An 18,905-nucleotide genomic window follows, 5' to 3' on the forward strand; every position below is an offset into this window, starting at 1 on the left:
GACTGGTAAAAACCCTCTCAACATCTTCCCACCTAAACGCACAGGTGATATGTAGAAGAGGTGGCAGAGTGGTTAAGGCGATGGACTGCTAATCCATTGTGCTCTGCATGCATGGGTTCGAAAAACAATCCTTGTCGGATTAATCTGCTTCTTCTTTCATGTTGAATGGTTTGGTTTTCATTTTTAACCCAAGCGGTGGACACTTCAAGCATGAAAGTTTACAATACTCCTGTGCTGCTATCAAACTTTGCAGAGTCAGATGTGTAAATCCACTCGTTTTAATTTGTAAAGCTTGATGCCATCCTATATTATGTAAAGAAAATTATATCCTCTAATTCCTTTTAAAGTGTTTCAACAGCAGAGAATTTTTTTTCTCAATTGCACTATATTAGGGCTGTGGGAAATTAATATTTGATGACAAACAAGAGTAAAAGTCCTCTTTTTGGGGTAAAAACCCACAAAATGAGATGAAGAATAGAAAGTACTGCTGACATTCAAAATCAAGATTTTCCTTTTACTAAATAGGCTCTTTGACCAACTAAGCCAAAGGACAAACAGGTGCGAAACATTAAAAAGCCTGCTTAGAGAGTTAAACAGCCCTAAACTGAGATAAAGAAGGAAAAGGACTGCTGGCATTCAAATTCAAGATTTTCCATTTACTAAATAGGCTCTTTGACCAAGTAAGACAAAGGACAAACAGGTGTGATACATTAGAAAGCCTGCTTAGAGAGTTAAACAGCCCTAAACTGAGATAAAGAAGGAAGAGGACTGCTGGCATTCAAATTCAAGATTTTCTGTTTACTAAACAGGCTCTTTGACCAACTAAGACAAAGGACAAATAGGTGTGATACATTAGAAAGCCTGCTTAGAGAGTTAAGAAGACCCAAACTGACATAAAGAAAGAATAGCTGGCATTCAAATTCAAGATTTTCTGTTTACTAACCAGGCTCTTTGACCAACTAAGCCAAAGGACATAAAGGTCAGATACATTGGATAAACGGATTCGAGATGCATAGAAAGGATGCATTTCAAAACTAAATGAGCTGGTTTTACATTGTCATGCTTGAAGCCATCTTTCTTCCTTTATATCTCTTAGGTAGAAGAGATTTTTAATCTCACAATTGCACTATCAGTCGCAAGTGAAACACCTATTTTTAAGATAGGAAGCTTCTTTGTGAGGAGATGAAAACAAGGCATTGCTGAGATTCGAACTCAGGATCTCCTGTTTACTAGACAGGCGCTTTAACCAACTAAGCCACAGCACCAGAAGATGGCATGCACTTGAAATCAAAGGAAGATTGAAGCACCAATCGAACATTCAACTGGTTAGCGCAGCAAAATAATATTGAGCTTGAGTTCCATTCCACGTAGAGCAGAAACATGGAATAAGATTTCATTCTCAGTCATAACACTTAAGAAACCAAGTAAATTTTGAAGAGCATTCATTTCAAAGACTGACAAATTTACAGAAGCTGTATCGAGGACAAAGGCTTTGAAGTTTTGCAATTGAATGAGCCATCTTTTAGCACAGCTGAAATTTGGGACTTGTTTTGCTTCCAAGTTATGACACAGAATAGACAGATTGAAGAAATGCCATGGCAAAACCAAAAGGAGGAAAAATTATGACTAATTGATATTAAAAACCTCAGCACTGGTTCATTTCTGATAGAGTTTTCCCCAAGCTAACTTCAAACAACAGGCACAGTAGTTGACGAGATAAGGCAACTCTGACAAAAGCCAACATACAATCTTCAGTGAAAAAACACTGACTGGTAAAAACCCTCTCAACATCTTCCCACCTAAACGCACAGGTGATTTGTAGAAGAGGTGGCATAGTGGTATAGGCGATGGACTGCTAATCCATTGTGCTCTGCATGCATGGGTTCGAAAAACAATCCTCGTCGGATTAATCTGCTTCTTCTTTCATGTTGAATGGTTTGGTTTTCATTTTTAACCCAAGCGGTGGACACTTCAAGCATGAAAGTTTACAATACTCCTGTGCTGCTATCAAACTTTGCAGAGTCAGATGTGTAAATCCACTCGTTTTAATTTGTAAAGCTTGATGCCATCCTATATTATGTAAAGAAAATTATATCCTCTAATTCCTTTTAAAGTGTTTCAACAGCAGAGAATTTTTTTTCTCAATTGCACTATATTAGGGCTGTGGGAAATTAATATTTGATGACAAACAAGAGTAAAAGTCCTCTTTTTGGGGTAAAAACCCACAAAATGAGATGAAGAATAGAAAGTACTGCTGACATTCAAAATCAAGATTTTCCTTTTACTAAATAGGCTCTTTGACCAACTAAGCCAAAGGACAAACAGGTGCGAAACATTAAAAAGCCTGCTTAGAGAGTTAAACAGCCCTAAACTGAGATAAAGAAGGAAAAGGACTGCTGGCATTCAAATTCAAGATTTTCCATTTACTAAATAGGCTCTTTGACCAACTAAGACAAAGGACAAACAGGTGTGATACATTAGAAAGCCTGCTTAGAGAGTTAAGAAGCCCCAAACTGACATAAAGAAAGAATAGCACTGCTGGCATTCAAATTCAAGATTTTCTGTTTGCTAAACAGGCTCTTTGACCAACTAAGCCAAAGGACATAAAGGTGAGATACATTGGATAAACGGATTAGCGATGCATAGAAAGGAGGCATTTCAAAACTAAATCAACTGGTTTTACATTGTCATGCTTGAAGCCATCTTTCTTCCTTTATATCTCTTAGGTAGAAGAGATTTTTAATCTCCTTCTTTGTGAGGAGATGAAAACAAGGCACTGCTGAGATTCGAACTCAGGATCTCCTGTTTACTAGACAGGCGCTTTAACCAACTAAGCCACAGCACCAGAAGATGGCATGCACTTGAAATCAAAGGAAGATTGAAGCACCAATCGAACATTCAACTGGTTAGCGCAGCAAAACAATATTGAGCTTGAGTTCCATTCCACGTAGAGCAGAAACATGGAATAAGATTTCAATCTCAGTCATAACACTTAAGAAGCCAAGTAAATTTTGAAGAGCATTCATTTAAAAGACTGACAAATTTACAGAAGCTGTATCGAGGACAAAGGCTTTGAAGTTTTGCAATTGAATGAGCCATCTTTTAGCACAGCTGAAATTTGGGACTTGTTTTGCTTCCAAGTTATGACACAGAATAGACAGATTGAAGAAATGCCATGGCAAAACCAAAAGGAGGAAAAATTATGACTAATTGATATTAAAAACCTCAGCACTGGTTCATTTCTGATAGAGTTTTCCCCAAGCTAACTTCAAACAACAGGCACTGTAGTTGACGAGATAAGGCAACTCTGACAAAAGCCAACATACAATCTTCAGTGAAAAAACACTGACTGGTAAAAACCCTCTCAACATCTTCCCACCTAAACGCACAGGCGCTATGTAGACGAGGTGGCCGAGTGGTTAAGGTGATGGACTGCTAATCCATTGTGCTCTGCATGCATGGGTTCGAATCCCATCCTCGTCGGGTTAATCTGCTTCTTCTTTCATGTTGAATGGTTTGGTTTTCATTTTTAACCCAAGCGGTGGACACTTCAAGCATGAAAGTTTACAATACTCCTGTGCTGCTATCAAACTTTGCAGAGTCAGATCTGTAAATCCACTCGTTTTAATTTGTAAAGCTTGATGCCATCCTATATTCTGTAAAGAAAATTATATCCTCTAATTCCTTTTAAAGTGTTTCAACAGCAGACAATTTTTTTTCTCAATTGCACTATATTAGGGCTGTGGGAAATTAATATTTGATGACAAACAAGAGTAAAAGTCCTCTTTTTGGGGTAAAAACCCACAAAATGAGATGAAGAATAGAAAGTACTGCTGACATTCAAAATCAAGATTTTCCTTTTACTAAATAGGCTCTTTGACCAACTAAGCCAAAGGACAAACAGGTGCGAAACATTAAAAAGCCTGCTTAGAGAGTTAAACAGCCCTAAACTGAGATAAAGAAGGAAAAGGACTGCTGGCATTCAAATTCAAGATTTTCCATTTACTAAATAGGCTCTTTGACCAAGTAAGACAAAGGACAAACAGGTGTGATACATTAGAAAGCCTGCTTAGAGAGTTAAACAGCCCTAAACTGAGATAAAGAAGGAAGAGGACTGCTGGCATTCAAATTCAAGATTTTCTGTTTACTAAACAGGCTCTTTGACCAACTAAGACAAAGGACAAATAGGTGTGATACATTAGAAAGCCTGCTTAGAGAGTTAAGAAGCCCCAAACTGACATAAAGAAAGAATAGCACTGCTGGCATTCAAATTCAAGATTTTCTGTTTGCTAAACAGGCTCTTTGACCAACTAAGCCAAAGGACATAAAGGTGAGATACATTGGATAAACGGATTAGCGATGCATAGAAAGGAGGCATTTCAAAACTAAATCAACTGGTTTTACATTGTCATGCTTGAAGCCATCTTTCTTCCTTTATATCTCTTAGGTAGAAGAGATTTTTAATCTCCTTCTTTGTGAGGAGATGAAAACAAGGCACTGCTGAGATTCGAACTCAGAATCTCCTGATTACTAGACAGGCGCTTTAACCAACTAAGCCACAGCACCAGAACATGGCATGCACTTGAAATCAAAGGAAGATTGAAGCACCAATCGAACATTCAACTGGTTAGCGCAGCAAAACAATATTGAGCTTGAGTTCCATTCCACGTAGAGCAGAAACATGGAATAAGATTTCAATCTCAGTCATAACACTTAAGAAGCCAAGTAAATTTTGAAGAGCATTCATTTAAAAGACTGACAAATTTACAGAAGCTGTATCGAGGACAAAGGCTTTGAAGTTTTGCAATTGAATGAGAAATCTTTTAGCACAGCTGAAATTTGGGACTTGTTTTGCTTCCAAGTCATGACACAGAATAGACAGATTGAAGAAATGCCATGGCAAAACCAAAAGGAGGAAAAATTATGACTAATTGATATTAAAAACCTCAGCACTGGTTCATTTCTGATAGAGTTTTCCCCAAGCTAACTTCAAACAACAGGCACAGTAGTTGACGAGATAAGGCAACTCTGACAAAAGCCAACATACAATCTTCAGTGAAAAAACACTGACTGGTAAAAACCCTCTCAACATCTTCCCACCTAAACGCACAGGTGCTATGTAGAAGAGGTGGACGAGTGGTTATGGCGATGGACTGCTAATCCATTGTGCTCTGCATGCATGGGTTCGAAAAACAATCCTCGTCGGATTAATCTGCTTCTTCTTTCGTGTTGAATGGTTTGGTTTTCATTTTTAACCCAAGCGGTGGACACTTCAAGCATGAAAGTTTACAATACTCATGTGCTGCTATCAAACTTTGCAGAGTCAGATCTGTAAATCCACTCGTTTTAATTTGTAAAGCTTGATGCCATCCTATATTCTGTAAAGAAAATTATATCCTCTAATTCCTTTTAAAGTGTTTCAACAGCAGAGAATTTTTTTTCTCAATTTCACTATATTAGGGCTGTGGGAAATTAATATTTGATGACAAACAAGAGTAAAAGTCCTCTTTTTGGGGTAAAAACCCACAAAATGAGATGAAGAATAGAAAGTACTGCTGACATTCAAAATCAAGATTTTCCTTTTACTAAATAGGCTCTTTGACCAACTAAGCCAAAGGACAAACAGGTGCGAAACATTAAAAAGCCTGCTTAGAGAGTTAAACAGCCCTAAACTGAGATAAAGAAGGAAAAGGACTGCTGGCATTCAAATTCAAGATTTTCCATTTACTAAATAGGCTCTTTGACCAAGTAAGACAAAGGACAAACAGGTGTGATACATTAGAAAGCCTGCTTAGAGAGTTAAACAGCCCTAAACTGAGATAAAGAAGGAAGAGGACTGCTGGCATTCAAATTCAAGATTTTCTGTTTACTAAACAGGCTCTTTGACCAACTAAGACAAAGGACAAAAAGGTGTGATACATTAGAAAGCCTGCTTAGAGAGTTAAGAAGCCCCCAAACTGACATAAAGAAAGAATAGCTGGCATTCAAATTCAAGATTTTCTGTTTACTAAACAGGCTCTTTGAGATACATTGGATAAACGGATTAGAGATGCATAGAAAGGATGCATTTCAAAACTAAATGAACTGGTTTTACATTGTCATGCTTGAAGCCATCTTTCTTCCTTTATATCTCTTAGGTAGAAGAGATTTTTAATCTCACAATTGCACTATCAGTCGCAAGTGAAACACCTATTTTTAAGATAGGAAGCTTCTTTGTGAGGAGATGAAAACAAGATTCGAACTCAGGATCTCCTGTTTACTAGACAGGCGCTTTAACCAACTAAGCCACAGCACCAGAAGATGGCATGCACTTGAAATCAAAGGAAGATTGAAGCACCAATCGAACATTCAACTGGTTAGCGCAGCAAAATAATATTGAGCTTGAGTTCCATTCCACGTAGAGCAGAAACATGGAATAAGATTTCAATCTCAGTCATAACACTTAAGAAGCCAAGTAAATTTTGAAGAGCATTCATTTAAAAGACTGACAAATTTACAGAAGCTGTATCGAGGACAAAGGCTTTGAAGTTTTGCAATTGAATGAGCCATCTTTTAGCACAGCTGAAATTTGGGACTTGTTTTGCTTCCAAGTTATGACACAGAATAGACAGATTGAAGAAATGCCATGGCAAAACCAAAAGGAGGAAAAATTATGACTAATTGATATTAAAAACCTCAGCACTGGTTCATTTCTGATAGAGTTTTCCCCAAGCTAACTTCAAACAACAGGCACTGTAGTTGACGAGATAAGGCAACTCTGACAAAAGCCAACATACAATCTTCAGTGAAAAAACACTGACTGGTAAAAACCCTCTCAACATCTTCCCACCTAAACGCACAGGCGCTATGTAGATGAGGTGGCCGAGTGGTTAAGGTGATGGACTGCTAATCCATTGTGCTCTGCATGCATGGGTTCGAATCCCATCCTCGTCGGATTAATCTGCTTCTTCTTTCATGTTGAATGGTTTGGTTTTCATTTTTAACCCAAGCGGTGGACACTTCAAGCATGAAAGTTTACAATACTCCTGTGCTGCTATCAAACTTTGCAGAGTCAGATCTGTAAATCCACTCGTTTTAATTTGTAAAGCTTGATGCCATCCTATATTCTGTAAAGAAAATTATATCCTCTAATTCCTTTTAAAGTGTTTCAACAGCAGACAATTTTTTTTCTCAATTGCACTATATTAGGGCTGTGGGAAATTAATATTTGATGACAAACAAGAGTAAAAGTCCTCTTTTTGGGGTAAAAACCCACAAAATGAGATGAAGAATAGAAAGTACTGCTGACATTCAAAATCAAGATTTTCCTTTTACTAAATAGGCTCTTTGACCAACTAAGCCAAAGGACAAACAGGTGCGAAACATTAAAAAGCCTGCTTAGAGAGTTAAACAGCCCTAAACTGAGATAAAGAAGGAAAAGGACTGCTGGCATTCAAATTCAAGATTTTCCATTTACTAAATAGGCTCTTTGACCAAGTAAGACAAAGGACAAACAGGTGTGATACATTAGAAAGCCTGCTTAGAGAGTTAAACAGCCCTAAACTGAGATAAAGAAGGAAGAGGACTGCTGGCATTCAAATTCAAGATTTTCTGTTTACTAAACAGGCTCTTTGACCAACTAAGACAAAGGACAAATAGGTGTGATACATTAGAAAGCCTGCTTAGAGAGTTAAGAAGCCCCAAACTGACATAAAGAAAGAATAGCACTGCTGGCATTCAAATTCAAGATTTTCTGTTTGCTAAACAGGCTCTTTGACCAACTAAGACAAAGGACATAAAGGTGAGATACATTGGATAAACGGATTAGCGATGCATAGAAAGGAGGCATTTCAAAACTAAATCAACTGGTTTTACATTGTCATGCTTGAAGCCATCTTTCTTCCTTTATATCTCTTAGGTAGAAGAGATTTTTAATCTCCTTCTTTGTGAGGAGATGAAAACAAGGCACTGCTGAGATCTCCTGTTTACTAGACAGGCGCTTTAACCAACTAAGCCACAGCACCAGAAGATGGCATGCACTTGAAATCAAAGGAAGATTGAAGCACCAATCGAACATTCAACTGGTTAGCGCAGCAAAACAATATTGAGCTTGAGTTCCATTCCACGTAGAGCAGAAACATGGAATAAGATTTCAATCTCAGTCATAACACTTAAGAAGCCAAGTAAATTTTGAAGAGCATTCATTTAAAAGACTGACAAATTTACAGAAGCTGTATCGAGGACAAAGGCTTTGAAGTTTTGCAATTGAATGAGCCATCTTTTAGCACAGCTGAAATTTGGGACTTGTTTTGCTTCCAAGTTATGACACAGAATAGACAGATTGAAGAAATGCCATGGCAAAACCAAAAGGAGGAAAAATTATGACTAATTGATATTAAAAACCTCAGCACTGGTTCATTTCTGATAGAGTTTTCCCAAGCTAACTTCAAACAACAGGCACTGTAGTTGACGAGATAAGGCAACTCTGACAAAAGCCAACATACAATCTTCAGTGAAAAAACACTGACTGGTAAAAACCCTCTCAACATCTTCCCACCTAAACGCACGGGCGCTATGTAGACGAGGTGGCCGAGTGGTTAAGGTGATGGACTGCTAATCCATTGTGCTCTGCATGAATGGGTTCGAATCCCATCCTCGTCGGATTAATCTGCTTCTTCTTTCATGTTGAATGGTTTGGTTTTCATTTTTAACCCAAGCGGTGGACACTTCAAGCATGAAAGTTTACAATACTCCTGTGCTGCTATCAAACTTTGCAGAGTCAGATCTGTAAATCCACTCGTTTTAATTTGTAAAGCTTGATGCCATCCTATATTCTGTAAAGAAAATTATATCCTCTAATTCCTTTTAAAGTGTTTCAACAGCAGACAATTTTTTTTCTCAATTGCACTATATTAGGGCTGTGGGAAATTAATATTTGATGACAAACAAGAGTAAAAGTCCTCTTTTTGGGGTAAAAACCCACAAAATGAGATGAAGAATAGAAAGTACTGCTGACATTCAAAATCAAGATTTTCCTTTTACTAAATAGGCTCTTTGACCAACTAAGCCAAAGGACAAACAGGTGCGAAACATTAAAAAGCCTGCTTAGAGAGTTAAACAGCCCTAAACTGAGATAAAGAAGGAAAAGGACTGCTGGCATTCAAATTCAAGATTTTCCATTTACTAAATAGGCTCTTTGACCAAGTAAGACAAAGGACAAACAGGTGTGATACATTAGAAAGCCTGCTTAGAGAGTTAAACAGCCCTAAACTGAGATAAAGAAGGAAGAGGACTGCTGGCATTCAAATTCAAGATTTTCTGTTTACTAAACAGGCTCTTTGACCAACTAAGACAAAGGACAAATAGGTGTGATACATTAGAAAGCCTGCTTAGAGAGTTAAGAAGCCCCAAACTGACATAAAGAAAGAATAGCACTGCTGGCATTCAAATTCAAGATTTTCTGTTTGCTAAACAGGCTCTTTGACCAACTAAGCCAAAGGACATTAAGGTGAGATACATTGGATAAACGGATTAGCGATGCATAGAAAGGAGGCATTTCAAAACTAAATCAACTGGTTTTACATTGTCATGCTTGAAGCCATCTTTCTTCCTTTATATCTCTTAGGTAGAAGAGATTTTTAATCTCCTTATTTTGTGAGGAGATGAAAACAAGGCACTGCTGAGATCTCCTGTTTACTAGACAGGCGCTTTAACCAACTAAGCCACAGCACCAGAAGATAGCATGCACTTGAAATCAAAGGAAGATTGAAGCACCAATCGAACATTCAACTGGTTAGCGCAGCAAAACAATATTGAGCTTGAGTTCCATTCCACGTAGAGCAGAAACATGGAATAAGATTTCAATCTCAGTCATAACACTTAAGAAGCCAAGTAAATTTTGAAGAGCATTCATTTAAAAGACTGACAAATTTACAGAAGCTGTATCGAGGACAAAGGCTTTGAAGTTTTGCAATTGAATGAGCCATCTTTTAGCACAGCTGAAATTTGGGACTTGTTTTGCTTCCAAGTTATGACACAGAATAGACAGATTGAAGAAATGCCATGGCAAAACCAAAAGGAGGAAAAATTATGACTAATTGATATTAAAAACCTCAGCACTGGTTCATTTCTGATAGAGTTTTCCCCAAGCTAACTTCAAACAACAGGCACTGTAGTTGACGAGATAAGGCAACTCTGACAAAAGCCAACATACAATCTTCAGTGAAAAAACACTGACTGGTAAAAACCCTCTCAACATCTTCCCACCTAAACGCACAGGCGCTATGTAGACGAGGTGGCCGAGTGGATAAGGTGATGGACTGCTAATCCATTGTGCTCTGCATGCATGGGTTCGAATCCCATCCTCGTCGGATTAATCTGCTTCTTCTTTCATGTTGAATGGTTTGGTTTTCATTTTTAACCCAAGCGGTGGACACTTCAAGCATGAAAGTTTACAATACTCCTGTGCTGCTATCAAACTTTGCAGAGTCAGATCTGTAAATCCACTCGTTTTAATTTGTAAAGCTTGATGCCATCCTATATTCTGTAAAGAAAATTATATCCTCTAATTCCTTTTAAAGTGTTTCAACAGCAGACAATTTTTTTTCTCAATTGCACTATATTAGGGCTGTGGAAAATTAATATTTGATGACAAACAAGAGTAAAAGTCCTCTTTTTGGGGTAAAAACCCACAAAATGAGATGAAGAATAGAAAGTACTGCTGACATTCAAAATCAAGATTTTCCTTTTACTAAATAGGCTCTTTGACCAACTAAGCCAAAGGACAAACAGGTGCGAAACATTAAAAAGCCTGCTTAGAGAGTTAAACAGCCCTAAACTGAGATAAAGAAGGAAAAGGACTGCTGGCATTCAAATTCAAGATTTTCCATTTACTAAATAGGCTCTTTGACCAACTAAGACAAAGGACAAACAGGTGTGATACATTAGAAAGCCTGCTTAGAGAGTTAAACAGCCCTAAACTGAGATAAAAAAGGAAGAGGACTGCTGGCATTCAAATTCAAGATTTTCTGTTTACTAAACAGGCTCTTTGACCAACTAAGACAAAGGACAAATAGGTGTGATACATTAGAAAGCCTGCTTAGAGAGTTAAGAAGCCCCAAACTGACATAAAGAAAGAATAGCACTGCTGGCATTCAAATTCAAGATTTTCTGTTTGCTAAACAGGCTCTTTGACCAACTAAGCCAAAGGACATAAAGGTGAGATACATTGGATAAACGGATTAGCAATGCATAGAAAGGAGGCATTTCAAAACTAAATCAACTGGTTTTACATTGTCATGCTTGAAGCCATCTTTCTTCCTTTATATCTCTTAGGTAGAAGAGATTTTTAATCTCCTTCTTTGTGAGGAGATGAAAACAAGGCACTGCTGAGATTCGAACTCAGGATCTCCTGTTTACTAGACAGGCGCTTTAACCAACTAAGCCACAGCACCAGAAGATGGCATGCACTTGAAATCAAAGGAAGATTGAAGCACCAATCGAACATTCAACTGGTTAGCGCAGCAAAACAATATTGAGCTTGAGTTCCATTCCACGTAGAGCAGAAACATGGAATAAGATTTCAATCTCAGTCATAACACTTAAGAAGCCAAGTAAATTTTGAAGAGCATTCATTTAAAAGACTGACAAATTTACAGAAGCTGTATCGAGGACAAAGGCTTTGAAGTTTTGCAATTGAATGAGCCATCTTTTAGCACAGCTGAAATTTGGGACTTGTTTTGCTTCCAAGTTATGACACAGAATAGACAGATTGAAGAAATGCCATGGCAAAACCAAAAGGAGGAAAAATTATGACTAATTGATATTAAAAACCTCAGCACTGGTTCATTTCTGATAGAGTTTTCCCCAAGCTAACTTCAAACAACAGGCACTGTAGTTGACGAGATAAGGCAACTCTGACAAAAGCCAACATACAATCTTCAGTGAAAAAACACTGACTGGTAAAAACCCTCTCAACATCTTCCCACCTAAACGCACGGGCGCTATGTAGACGAGGTGGCCGAGTGGTTAAGGTGATGGACTGCTAATCCATTGTGCTCTGCATGCATGGGTTCGAATCCCATCCTCGTCGGATTAATCTGCTTCTTCTTTCATGTTGAATGGTTTGGTTTTCATTTTTAACCCAAGCGGTGGACACTTCAAGCATGAAAGTTTACAATACTCCTGTGCTGCTATCAAACTTTGCAGAGTCAGATCTGTAAATCCACTTGTTTTAATTTGTAAAGCTTGATGCCATCCTATATTCTGTAAAGAAAATTATATCCTCTAATTCCTTTTAAAGTGTTTCAACAGCAGACAATTTTTTTTCTCAATTGCACTATATTAGGGCTGTGGGAAATTAATATTTGATGACAAACAAGAGTAAAAGTCCTCTTTTTGGGGTAAAAACCCACAAAATGAGATGAAGAATAGAAAGTACTGCTGACATTCAAAATCAAGATTTTCCTTTTACTAAATAGGCTCTTTGACCAACTAAGCCAAAGGACAAACAGGTGCGAAACATTAAAAAGCCTGCTTAGAGAGTTAAACAGCCCTAAACTGAGATAAAGAAGGAAAAGGACTGCTGGCATTCAAATTCAAGCTTTTCCATTTACTAAATAGGCTCTTTGACCAACTAAGACAAAGGACAAACAGGTGTGATACATTAGAAAGCCTGCTTAGAGAGTTAAACAGCCCTAAACTGAGATAAAGAAGGAAGAGGACTGCTGGCATTCAAATTCAAGATTTTCTGTTTACTAAACAGGCTCTTTGACCAACTAAGACAAAGGACAAACAGGTGTGATACATTAGAAAGCCTGCTTAGAGAGTTAAGAAGCCCCAAACTTACATAAAGAAAGAATAGCACTGCTGGCATTCAAATTCAAGATTTTCTGTTTACTAAACAGGCTCTTTGACCAACTAAGACAAAGGACAAATAGGTGTGATACATTAGAAAGCCTGCTTAGAGAGTTAAGAAGCCCCAAACTGACATAAAGAAAGAATAGCTGGCATTCAAATTCAAGATTTTCTGTTTACTAAACAGGCTCTTTGACCAACTAAGCCAAAGGACATAAAGGTGAGATACATTGGATAAACGGATTAGAGATGCATAGAAAGGATGCATTTCAAAACTAAATCAACTGGTTTTACATTGTCATGCTTGAAGCCATCTTTCTTCCTTTATATCTCTTAGGTAGAAGAGATTTTTAATCTCACAATTGCACTATCAGTCGCAAGTGAAACACCTATTTTTAAGATAGGAAGCTTCTTTGTGAGGAGATAAAAAAAAGGCACTGCTGAGATTCGAACTCAGGATCTCCTGTTTACTAGACAGGCGCTTTAACCAACTAAGCCACAGCACCAGAAGATGGCATGCATTTGAAATCCAAGGAAGATTGAAGCACCAATCGAACATTCAACTGGTTAGCGCAGCAAAACAATATTGAGCTTGAGTTCCATTCCACGTAGAACAGAAACATGGAATAACATTTCAATCTCAGTCATAACACTTAAGAAGCCAAGTAAATTTTGAAGAGGATTCATTTAAAAGACTGACAAATTTACAGAAGCTGTATCGAGGACAAAGGCTTTGAAGTTTTGCAATTGAATGAGCCATCTTTTAGCACAGCTGAAATTTGGGACTTGTTTTGCTTCCAGGTTATGACACAGAATAGACAGATTGAAGAAATGCCATGGCAAAACCAAAAGGAGGAAAAATTATGACTAATTGATATTAAAAACCTCAGCACTGGTTCATTTCTGATAGAGTTTTCCTCAAGCTAACTTCAAACAACAGGCACTGTAGTTGACGAGATAAGGCAACTCTGACAAAAGCCAACATACAATCTTCAGTGAAAAAACACTGACTGGTAAAAACCCTCTCAACATCTTCCCACCTAAACGCACAGGTGCTATGTAGAAGAAGTGGCTGAGTAGTTAAGGCGATGGACTGCTAATCCATTGTGCTCTGCATGCATGGGTTCGAATCCCATCCTCGTCCGATTATTCTGCTTCTTCTTTCGTGTTGAATGGTTTGGTTTTCATTTTTAACCCAAGCAGTGGACACTTCAAGCATGAAAGTTTACAATACTCCTGTGCTGCTATCAAACTTTGCAGAGTCAGATCTGTAAATCCACTGGTTTTAATTTGTAAAGCTTGATGCCATCCTATATTCTGTAAAGAAAATTATATCCTCTAATTCCTTTTAAAGTGTTTCAACAGCAGACAATTTTTTTTCTCAATTGCACTATATTAGGGCTGTGGAAAATTAATATTTGATGACAAACAAGAGTAAAAGTCCTCTTTTTGGGGTAAAAACCCACAAAATGAGATGAAGAATAGAAAGTACTGCTGACATTCAAAATCAAGATTTTCCTTTTACTAAATAGGCTCTTTGACCAACTAAGCCAAAGGACAAACAGGTGCGAAACATTAAAAAGCCTGCTTAGAGAGTTAAACAGCCCTAAACTGAGATAAAGAAGGAAAAGGACTGCTGGCATTCAAATTCAAGATTTTCCATTTACTAAATAGGCTCTTTGACCAACTAAGACAAAGGACAAACAGGTGTGATACATTAGAAAGCCTGCTTAGAGAGTTAAACAGCCCTAAACTGAGATAAAAAAGGAAGAGGACTGCTGGCATTCAAATTCAAGATTTTCTGTTTACTAAACAGGCTCTTTGACCAACTAAGACAAAGGACAAATAGGTGTGATACATTAGAAAGCCTGCTTAGAGAGTTAAGAAGCCCCAAACTGACATAAAGAAAGAATAGCACTGCTGGCATTCAAATTCAAGATTTTCTGTTTGCTAAACAGGCTCTTTGACCAACTAAGCCAAAGGACATAAAGGTGAGATACATTGGATAAACGGATTAGCAATGCATAGAAAGGAGGCATTTCAAAACTAAATCAACTGGTTTTACATTGTCATGCTTGAAGCCATCTTTCTTCCTTTATATCTCTTAGGTAGAAGAGATTTTTAATCTCCTTCTTTGTGAGGAGATGAAAACAAGGCACTGCTGAGATTCGAACTCAGGATCTCCTGTTTACTAGACAGGCGCTTTAACCAACTAAGCCACAGCACCAGAAGATGGCATGCACTTGAAATCAAAGGAAGATTGAAGCACCAATCGAACATTCAACTGGTTAGCGCAGCAAAACAATATTGAGCTTGAGTTCCATTCCACGTAGAGCAGAAACATGGAATAAGATTTCAATCTCAGTCATAACACTTAAGAAGCCAAGTAAATTTTGAAGAGCATTCATTTAAAAGACTGACAAATTTACAGAAGCTGTATCGAGGACAAAGGCTTTGAAGTTTTGCAATTGAATGAGCCATCTTTTAGCACAGCTGAAATTTGGGACTTGTTTTGCTTCCAAGTTATGACACAGAATAGACAGATTGAAGAAATGCCATGGCAAAACCAAAAGGAGGAAAAATTATGACTAATTGATATTAAAAACCTCAGCACTGGTTCATTTCTGATAGAGTTTTCCCCAAGCTAACTTCAAACAACAGGCACTGTAGTTGACGAGATAAGGCAACTCTGACAAAAGCCAACATACAATCTTCAGTGAAAAAACACTGACTGGTAAAAACCCTCTCAACATCTTCCCACCTAAACGCACGGGCGCTATGTAGACGAGGTGGCCGAGTGGTTAAGGTGATGGACTGCTAATCCATTGTGCTCTGCATGCATGGGTTCGAATCCCATCCTCGTCGGATTAATCTGCTTCTTCTTTCATGTTGAATGGTTTGGTTTTCATTTTTAACCCAAGCGGTGGACACTTCAAGCATGAAAGTTTACAATACTCCTGTGCTGCTATCAAACTTTGCAGAGTCAGATCTGTAAATCCACTTGTTTTAATTTGTAAAGCTTGATGCCATCCTATATTCTGTAAAGAAAATTATATCCTCTAATTCCTTTTAAAGTGTTTCAACAGCAGACAATTTTTTTTCTCAATTGCACTATATTAGGGCTGTGGGAAATTAATATTTGATGACAAACAAGAGTAAAAGTCCTCTTTTTGGGGTAAAAACCCACAAAATGAGATGAAGAATAGAAAGTACTGCTGACATTCAAAATCAAGATTTTCCTTTTACTAAATAGGCTCTTTGACCAACTAAGCCAAAGGACAAACAGGTGCGAAACATTAAAAAGCCTGCTTAGAGAGTTAAACAGCCCTAAACTGAGATAAAGAAGGAAAAGGACTGCTGGCATTCAAATTCAAGCTTTTCCATTTACTAAATAGGCTCTTTGACCAACTAAGACAAAGGACAAACAGGTGTGATACATTAGAAAGCCTGCTTAGAGAGTTAAACAGCCCTAAACTGAGATAAAGAAGGAAGAGGACTGCTGGCATTCAAATTCAAGCTTTTCCATTTACTAAATAGGCTCTTTGACCAACTAAGACAAAGGACAAACAGGTGTGATACATTAGAAAGCCTGCTTAGAGAGTTAAACAGCCCTAAACTGAGATAAAGAAGGAAGAGGACTGCTGGCATTCAAATTCAAGATTTTCTGTTTACTAAACAGGCTCTTTGACCAACTAAGACAAAGGACAAACAGGTGTGATACATTAGAAAGCCTGCTTAGAGAGTTAAGAAGCCCCAAACTTACATAAAGAAAGAATAGCTGGCATTCAAATTCAAGATTTTCTGTTTACTAAACAGGCTCTTTGACCAACTAAGCCAAAGGACATAAAGGTGAGATACATTGGATAAACGGATTAGAGATGCATAGAAAGGATGCATTTCAAAACTAAATCAACTGGTTTTACATTGTCATGCTTGAAGCCATCTTTCTTCCTTTATATCTCTTAGGTAGAAGAGATTTTTAATCTCACAATTGCACTATCAGTCGCAAGTGAAACACCTATTTTTAAGATAGGAAGCTTCTTTGTGAGGAGATGAAAAAAAGGCACTGCTGAGATTCGAACTCAGGATCTCCTGTTTACTAGACAGGCGCTTTAACCAACTAAGCCACAGCACCAGAAGATGGCATGCATTTGAAATCCAAGGAAGATTGAAGCACCAATCGAACATTCAACTGGTTAGCGCAGCAAAACAATATTGAGCTTGAGTTCCATTCCACGTAGAGCAGAAACATGGAATAACATTTCAATCTCAGTCATAACACTTAAGAAGCCAAGTAAATTTTGAAGAGGATTCATTTAAAAGACTGACAAATTTACAGAAGCTGTATCGAGGACAAAGGCTTTGAAGTTTTGCAATTGAATGAGCCATCTTTTAGCACAGCTGAAATTTGGGACTTGTTTTGCTTCCAGGTTATGACACAGAATAGACAGATTGAAGAAATGCCATGGCAAAACCAAAAGGAGGAAAAATTATGACTAATTGATATTAAAAACCTCAGCACTGGTTCATTTCTGATAGAGTTTTCCTCAAGCTAACTTCAAACAACAGGCACTGTAGTTGACGAGATAAGGCAACTCTGACAAAAGCCAACATACAATCTTCAGTGAAAAAACACTGACTGGTAAAAACCCTCTCAACATCTTCCCACCTAAACGCACAGGTGCTATGTAGAAGAAGTGGCTGCATGCTCTGCATGCATGGGTTCGAATCCCATCCTCGTCGGATTATTCTGCTTCTTCTTTCGTGTTGAATGGTTTGGTTTTCATTTTTAACCCAAGCGGTGGACACTTCAAGCATGAAAGTTTACAATACTCCTGTGCTGCTATCAAACTTTGCAGAGTCAGATCTGTAAATCCACTGGTTTTAATTTGTAAAGCTTGATGCCATCCTATATTCTGTAAAGAAAATTATATCCTCTAATTCCTTTTAAAGTGTTTCAACAGCAGACAATTTTTTTTCTCAATTGCACTATATTAGGGCTGTGGGAAATTAATATTTGATGACAAACAAGAGTAAAAGTCCTCTTTTTGGGGTAAAAACCCACAAAATGAGATGAAGAATAGAAAGCACTGCTGACATTCAAAATCAAGATTTTCCTTTTACTAAATAGGCTCTTTGACCAACTAAGCCAAAGGACAAACAGGTGCGAAACATTAAAAAGCCTGCTTAGAGAGTTAAACAGCCCTAAACTGAGATAAAGAAGGAAAAGGACTGCTGGCATTCAAATTCAAGATTTTCCATTTACTAAATAGGCTCTTTGACCAACTAAGAAAAAGGACAAACAGGTGTGATACATTAGAAAGCCTGCTTAGAGAGTTAAACAGCCCTAAACTGAGATAAAGAAGGAAGAGGACTGCTGGCATTCAAATTCAAGATTTTCTGTTTACTAAACAGGCTCTTTGACCAACTAAGACAAAGGACAAACAGGTGTGATACATTAGAAAGCCTGCTTAGAGAGTTAAGAAGCCCCAAACTGACATAAAGAAAGAATAGCACTGCTGGCATTCAAATTCAAGATTTTCTGTTTACTAAACAGGCTCTTTGACCAACTAAGACAAAGGACAAATAGGTGTGATACATTAGAAAGCCTGCTTAGAGAGTTAAGAAGCCCCAAACTGACATAAAGAAAGAATAGCTGGCATTCAAATTCAAGATTTTCTGTTTACTAAACAGGCTCTTTGACCAACTAAGCCAAAGGACATAAAGGTGAGATACATTGGATAAACGGATTAGAGATGCATAGAAAGGATGCATTTCAAAACTAAATGAACTGGTTTTACATTGTCATGCTTGAAGCCATCTTTCTTCCTTTATATCTCTTAGGTAGAAGAGATTTTTAATCTCACAATTGCACTATCAGTCGCAAGTGAAACACCTATTTTTAAGATAGGAAGCTTCTTTGTGAGGAGATGAAAAAAAAGGCACTGCTGAGATTCGAACTCAGGATCTCCTGTTTACTAGACAGGCGCTTTAACCAACTAAGCCACAGCACCAGAAGATGGCATGCATTTGAAATCCAAGGAAGATTGAAGCACCAATCGAACATTCAA

General features: G+C 37.7%; 10 non-coding genes across 10 annotated transcripts; 4 read left to right on the forward strand and 6 right to left on the reverse strand.

Annotated features, from left to right (window-relative positions):
• Nucleotides 1-2,771: 2,771 nt before the first annotated feature.
• On the reverse strand, nt 2,772-2,845 carry TRNAT-AGU (transfer RNA threonine (anticodon AGU)). Its single transcript has one exon. It is a non-coding gene; the product is annotated as a tRNA-Thr (tRNA).
• A 556-nt stretch (nt 2,846-3,401) lies between these two features.
• Nucleotides 3,402-3,483, forward strand: TRNAS-GCU (transfer RNA serine (anticodon GCU)). Its single transcript has one exon. It is a non-coding gene; the product is annotated as a tRNA-Ser (tRNA).
• Nucleotides 3,484-10,267: 6,784 nt separating this feature from the next.
• TRNAS-GCU (transfer RNA serine (anticodon GCU)) lies at nt 10,268-10,349 on the forward strand. Its single transcript has one exon. It is a non-coding gene; the product is annotated as a tRNA-Ser (tRNA).
• A 1,009-nt stretch (nt 10,350-11,358) lies between these two features.
• TRNAT-AGU (transfer RNA threonine (anticodon AGU)) lies at nt 11,359-11,432 on the reverse strand. The gene has a single exon. It is a non-coding gene; the product is annotated as a tRNA-Thr (tRNA).
• A 556-nt stretch (nt 11,433-11,988) lies between these two features.
• On the forward strand, nt 11,989-12,070 carry TRNAS-GCU (transfer RNA serine (anticodon GCU)). Its single transcript has one exon. It is a non-coding gene; the product is annotated as a tRNA-Ser (tRNA).
• Nucleotides 12,071-13,266: 1,196 nt separating this feature from the next.
• TRNAT-AGU (transfer RNA threonine (anticodon AGU)) lies at nt 13,267-13,340 on the reverse strand. Its single transcript has one exon. It is a non-coding gene; the product is annotated as a tRNA-Thr (tRNA).
• Nucleotides 13,341-14,987: 1,647 nt separating this feature from the next.
• TRNAT-AGU (transfer RNA threonine (anticodon AGU)) lies at nt 14,988-15,061 on the reverse strand. Its single transcript has one exon. It is a non-coding gene; the product is annotated as a tRNA-Thr (tRNA).
• A 556-nt stretch (nt 15,062-15,617) lies between these two features.
• Nucleotides 15,618-15,699, forward strand: TRNAS-GCU (transfer RNA serine (anticodon GCU)). Its single transcript has one exon. It is a non-coding gene; the product is annotated as a tRNA-Ser (tRNA).
• A 1,196-nt stretch (nt 15,700-16,895) lies between these two features.
• TRNAT-AGU (transfer RNA threonine (anticodon AGU)) lies at nt 16,896-16,969 on the reverse strand. The gene has a single exon. It is a non-coding gene; the product is annotated as a tRNA-Thr (tRNA).
• Nucleotides 16,970-18,774: 1,805 nt separating this feature from the next.
• TRNAT-AGU (transfer RNA threonine (anticodon AGU)) lies at nt 18,775-18,848 on the reverse strand. The gene has a single exon. It is a non-coding gene; the product is annotated as a tRNA-Thr (tRNA).
• Nucleotides 18,849-18,905: the final 57 nt, after the last annotated feature.

This window comes from Dendrobates tinctorius, unplaced genomic scaffold (genome assembly GCF_039654945.1).
Source record: "Dendrobates tinctorius isolate UK_male_01 unplaced genomic scaffold, ASM3965494v1 ptg000254l, whole genome shotgun sequence".
Taxonomy (NCBI): Eukaryota; Metazoa; Chordata; class Amphibia; order Anura; family Dendrobatidae; genus Dendrobates; species Dendrobates tinctorius.